This window comes from Erinaceus europaeus, chromosome 18 (genome assembly GCF_950295315.1).
Source record: "Erinaceus europaeus chromosome 18, mEriEur2.1, whole genome shotgun sequence".
In the NCBI taxonomy this organism is placed as follows: domain Eukaryota; kingdom Metazoa; phylum Chordata; class Mammalia; order Eulipotyphla; family Erinaceidae; genus Erinaceus; species Erinaceus europaeus.
The window spans coordinates 45,006,981-45,012,980 of record NC_080179.1 but is presented as its reverse complement, the minus strand read 5'-3'; the positions used below and the strand labels follow the sequence as shown (position 1 = coordinate 45,012,980).

The following is a 6,000-nucleotide window of genomic DNA, read 5'->3' as shown; positions in this document are numbered from 1 at the left end:
ACCTGAAAGCCCACATCTTCTAGTAGCTCAGGTTCCTCTTCCCACTGTCGGGTCCCTTAGGTGTGTAGGTCCAGCAGAGTGGGGGGCGGGTCTAGGTTCAAGTAGCCAATCGCTGCAGGGACAGGGGGCGTGGCCACGGCGCCCCGCCTCCTCCTCACAGCTCTCCCTCCCTGACCTACCCAGGTCCCGCTCGCCTCGCACCTGCGTGTCCCGGGGCGTCGGGCTGGTACCACCTCCCCAACCTCGCGCTAGCGGCTGGGGGTCGTGGGGTGGGAAAGAGGTTTGGCCTCGCCTCTCGCGAGAGATCGTATCCTGTGGCTGCCGCTGAGTGGCGGCGCCTGCGCAGCCGCCATGTTCGGTTGCTATGCTGCGGCCTGGGCGACGGGGTGTGCTTGAGGGAGGAGGAGGAGACGGAGGAGGAGGAGGAAGAGGAGGGGGGACGGAGCGTCTCTTGCACTCTCACACACAAACGCAGCCAGGCATTGGCATTGCCCGCCGGCTCGCGCGGCGCAGCGCGCTTTCCCGCTCCCGGCGGCCCCCTGTCATTGTTCTCTCAGGACGCCCTGGTGGTTCCCCGGGGGCCGAGGCAGGGACGCGCTCGCCCTCGGCCGGAGGAGGCTGGAGCTTTGGGGGCCGGGCCCCCCTGGCCCCGCGGACCCCCTCCCCGCGGCACTCCGCCGGGGGTGTGCGCGCGCGTGTGGATTAGCTCATCCCGGCGGGGAGGCGGGACGGCGCGCCGGCTGCCCGCGTCGCTCCAGCGCCCGGCGGAGCTGGCCCGCCGCAGCCCCGCAGCATGAGGTGGAGCCGGCGGCCCGGGGCCGTGGCGCGGCGGCTGCGGCGGCGGCTACGGCTGGAGGGCCGCTGAGGGCGCCCGGGGAGCGGAGGACGCGGCTCGCCCCGGCGCGCTCGGGCCTCCGGGCCGAGCTTGTGCAGCCGGAGGACGCGGCTGGAACCCGGAGGTAGGGAGCTGTGTGGGGCCCCGCCGGCCGCGGCCCTGTCCGGGGAGTCGGGAGGCAGCACCTGGGGGGCGGTTGGGGCGGGAAGGGGGAGGTGGTGCTGCAGGGGACCCCGTCCTCCGCGCCCCGGGGTCCTCGTGTGCGGGATGGAGTCGGCGCGGGGCAGGGTCCTGGCGGGGGACCTGCTCCCAAGGTCTTGCTAGCTCCAGACTTTTCCTTTTTGCTGTTGGAATTTCATGAAAAAAAAAAAAAAGAAGACTGATGTGAATGCTTCTTGGATGCTGCACGGGCTGGCCGCCCCCTTCCCATTGAAGTTGATCGAGCCTTTTAAGATTCTGCATATATATATATATATATATATATATATACACACATATATATACATATATACGCACATTCGTATTTAGGAATCTAGTTGGTTAAAAAAAAAAAGTTGGAATATAGCTACCTAGACGTACCGATGTGTGGCTGGGGATTCCTTCAAAAATGAAACAGCCTGTAATTGCACGGATACGAAACTTGGACTCGGAGAGCCCGGGACTTGCATTAGATGGTGACACCACCATGGACCCTGTGCGAGGCTTTCACACAAGCGCCTGTTTCACGAGGGCGAGGGTCTATCTTGAATATACGCCGAGTTTTTCGAATTCGAGATTTGCAGGACTATTGCGCTTTCTGGGAGCCAGTCCTGGGGCCCGGTTGGAATAACCCAGTTTAGAACGTGTTTGTAGAGCAAAAAAGCAAATGCTTCCGACTTGTAAAAGATGATCTGAATCCAAAGAAGACTGGAACAGCAAAAATCAAGGCATTTTTATAATCCTGATTTGGGGACCTTAACGTTTTTTTCCCTCTTTTATATACGAGACTTCTTGTAAGATGAAAGAGAAATTTGAACATTTCATGAGATGACCTCAAGCTTCGTTTGCTTTAGTGCAATACTGCTAGACATGCCAATTAAGTCTTGAACCTGATTAATATAGATTAAACATGTAAATTAAGAACCCTCGTGAGCAAAAGTTGGTCTCCTGGACAAAACTTGCTAATTCATAATAAAAAGATGCAGTCATCTGTGAACTCCAGCATTTTTTTTGTGAGAATGAATTTCTGCTCCAGTTACCACGAAAGCAATTTTGATGTCTCTTCTTTTTTTCATGGCACACACTCCCTCTTTATCATTTTGCATCGAAATATATGCATAGTCCCAGTATGATCGTGAGTTATTTATGAGAAGCCTTTGTCTTGTTGGGTTTAGTGATCTCTGTGATTTAGCTAATCTGTTTTAAACGTTTAGCAAGATATTTGGAAAACTCGAAGAGTCATTACTGTCTTGTAATTTTTATTAATACAAATGGAGGTTAAAATTTTAGTTAGAAAATCCCAGGTTCCTCAAAAGTAATTGCTGAGGATGTGACTTTCTTTCTTTCTTTCTTTTTTTTTTTTTTGCTTGTTTTCTAACCTGTTTAGTTACTAGGCAGTGTATATTCAGTTGTTTCATACTTATGTTTTTAATACTATATTCTAGTGGACTATCTTTAGAAAACCTCCCCAGTAACTTTGTTACTTTAAATTTGTGACACCCAATTTCTAATTTAGGCCATGCATAAAACCAGCATTGATTGAATACACTTGCTAAAAATACTTTCTGGGTCAGATGTACTTAGAATGCAGCCTCAGGAAAACTCATTTGAACTATTCTATTGTGACCAATGCACACTTCATTTTATTTGAAGGACTTTAAGAAAATCAGACTCGTGGATTAGAGATTTCATCATTCACGCATAAAAAGCTTAATGTGTTTGTGTATGTGTAAAGCATTTTACTTGGGTCTGTGATAATTTTTTATATTTTACTTAGATGACCCTGGGACTCTTTATAAAACTTAGTTTTGTCTGTTAAAAGTAACTCAGTTTATAAAGTGACAGTACAGTGTGTAGTTCTAGCTACATACTATTTATGAATCATTAAACACTAATGGGGTCATCATCTGTGGTCTTGATTTTTGAAAATATTACCTTTGAGTGTGTGGCACTGGGGCTTCCTGCATGTTCAGTACTTCATACATGATCCTCCATGCACAGTCCCATTGCCCCCTGGCCAACGTTCGTTCATTCATTCATTCATTTTTCTCTTTTTTAATAGAGAGAGGGAGAGATTCACAGCACTACCCCTCCATCTATGGAGCTTACCTTGATGCTGTGGTGCTCCCATTCGCTGCTGGATCTTGAACTCAGGCCCTCAGACCCACTGCTTGGCCAGTGGTAAGGCGAGTGCTTTACTGGGTGTCCTATCTCCTTGCCCCCTCTGCCCCAGGGGAAATTACCTTTTTCTTTTTGTTTTAACTGTCTGGGGCCACTGCTCCAAGCTGATTCCCTCCTCCCTCAGGTAGGAGAGAGACATTTGCCATGTGTGTGTGACCCAAGTTCAAGCCTAAACCCAATTACACTGAAGGAAGCTTCAGTGCTATGGTCTTTTTGCCGTCTCCTCTTTGCCTCTCTGTTTCTATTTAAAAAAAAAAAAAAAGAAGAAGAAGAAGAAGGAAGGAGAGAGAGAGATACTACAGCACTGAAGCTTCCCTTGGTGCACTGGGGACCTGGATCACTCCCTTGGCAAAGCAGGTGACTTTGCAGGTGAGCTGTCTCATAGGCTCCTGAGCAACTCTCTTGAAGGAACAAAGTTAGAGGCTACTAAGTAGATCATTTCAAGGAGACACTATTACTGACTGTTACTGAGAGTTCATATGGTCAGTTTTAAACAACAATGAAACTTGACAAAGTAAAGGGGTATTTATTTGGTAGGTGTTTGGTAAAGATCGGCTTGAATTCTTTATTAGTAGGAATGTAAAATTGGTGACCTTGCTGGTGACTTCATGTGGCTAAATATAAATTGTTGCTCTTATATTGGCAGAGACTTACTGGTCACAAACGCAGTTGAATTTTGATAATTTTTTTTTTTTTATGCTGTGGTCTAGATTTGCTAAATCTGTCAGTTTGCTAGATTAAGCTGTGAAGCCTTGAAGATTGGTTTAGCATTCTGAAAATCTTTTTTATTTGCTAGGAAAGAATGAGGAGGAAGGTGTTATTTCTTCTCGTAATGATTAAAGTACAGATGGTGGGAAGGAGTCAGTGTGGAGCTACCGGTGTGGAAATACAGCATCTAGGAACACCGCAGTCTTTCTCTTTGTGTTATCAGTCAGTATACTCCTAAAAATAGGGTGGCAAACAGAAAAGGACATTTATTCTACTCTTTCAACTTAATTAGAAGCTTGCCCCCACTTTCATTCTTCATTATTCCTTAGTAGAAACACTAGAGAAGTGCACGTGTTAGAAAAACTAGATCCTGTGGACTGTCTTCCAAGGGAAGGAAATTATTTGGGTGAATTTTTGTGTTTGCATCTTCCCACAAGGAAGGCGTGCAGATGATTAGAAAGGAAAAAGTGTCCAGAAAGGAAGTGTTTTGATTGTTTGCTATGTGCCAGGCGGTGTAAAGGGACTTTTCATGTTACCCCACATAATCAGGTACACTCTGTGCAGTAAGTATTAATTTCCTGCTTTCTGCCCCATCCCAGTGGGGGCACAGAGAAATGAAATAACGTGTCCAAGATTACACTGCTGGTAAGTAGAATTCAAACTAGGTCTGTCTGACTTTGAAGTGTATTCTTTAGATCATGCTGTCCAGTTAAGATTTGTGTAGTAACAGGAATACTCTGTTTCTGTACTGTCAGACGTTGGAACCCTGACCAAGGGTAGATAGCATAATGGCTATGCAAAGACACTCTCCTACCTGAGGCTCCAGAGTCCCAGATTCAATCCCCGGCACCACCATAAACTGGAACTGAGTGGTGCACTGGTCAAAAAAAAAAAAAAAGACATTGGAACCCTTAACTATGTATAACATCAAACATTTGAAATGTAACTGCCGTGTCTGAGAGAGTGAATTTATATCTAATGACAACTAGTTTAATTATAAATAACCAAATGTGGCTCTTAGATACATTATTGTATAGCACAACACCCCTTTATATCTTGCTGCCTAAAAACTCAAAGGGGTGTGTGTGTGTGTGTGTGTGTGTGTGTGTGTGTAAGAAAGAGAGAGAAACCAGTGCACTGCTCAGCTCTTATCTTACTGTGGTGTGGGGGTTAAACCTGGGACCTTGGAGCACTGGGCATAAAGGTCTTTTGTAAAACCACTACTATCTCCCTGACCTTAAATCTGGGTTTTTGATATTGGCTCTGACTAGTTTGTATATGACATTAGGCTAGTCTTTTAGTTCTTGAGCCTCAGTTTAAGCTGCTGTGAAGATAAAAGAGGCTGTCACTAGAAGGCTGTCTTCAAGGTCTCTTTACATTGAAGTCATGTGACTCCTGCCAGAACACGCGGTGACATTTAGTGTGCTCAAGTGTGAGACCTCTGAAAACCTACCCCGATATACTCACAGCTTACTGGAGGATTTTTGTGTAGTCAGTTTTTGAGAAGAATGTCCAAGAACAGGATAATGTTCCATTTGTCAAAAACATTATATAGCCAGAGGTAGTAAGTACTTTACCTTAGAGCAAACTTTGAATCTTTAGAGATCGTATTTCAGCATCCCACCTTCCCATCTAAGTTCCATTGCAGTTCCTTATCGCTTATCAAATTAATGCCAAATCTATCTGCTTGGCCTTGACAGCTTCCCACCAACTTCATCTCAGTAACTCTGTTTCTCATTCTTGCTTAAAAAGAAAACATTTTCTCTACTGCTTTTGCTTTTTCAATTTAAGCATTCCTGTGTCTAATCCATTTGCCTCCTCCTTATCCTTTTCCTCAAATTCACCATTTTCTGGAAGATTGCTTAATCTACTCTTGAGTTTTAAATTTTTATTTACTTATTTTTAGTCTTAAGTTTTTATATGTTTCTATTCTGAGTCCATAATGAAAATGTAAACAGTTTTAAACATTGTGTGTTTGTTGCCCTGTGAATTTAGTCCTTTGCTTATCAGTTTGATTTAAAAATTACTAATTTAAAAAATAACTGTCTGCACCATCATAAGCCAGAACTGAGCAGTGC

The 6,000-nt window shown here is 45.5% G+C and overlaps 1 protein-coding gene across 6 annotated transcripts in view; it reads left to right on the top strand.

Moving 5' to 3' along the window:
* The first annotated feature begins 314 nt into the window (after positions 1-314).
* PTPN4 (protein tyrosine phosphatase non-receptor type 4) overlaps positions 315-6,000 on the top strand; it is a 131,234-nt gene continuing 125,548 nt past the window's right edge. For 5 of the 6 annotated variants that reach the window (XR_009545981.1, XR_009545980.1, XM_060177989.1 and 2 more), the window contains exons 1-2: positions 315-959; positions 3,096-3,214. The gene's annotated coding sequence lies outside the window, so the exon portion shown is untranslated. The remainder of the gene's footprint in view (positions 960-3,095; positions 3,215-6,000) is intronic. The other variant, XM_060177986.1, reaches the window with a different exon arrangement.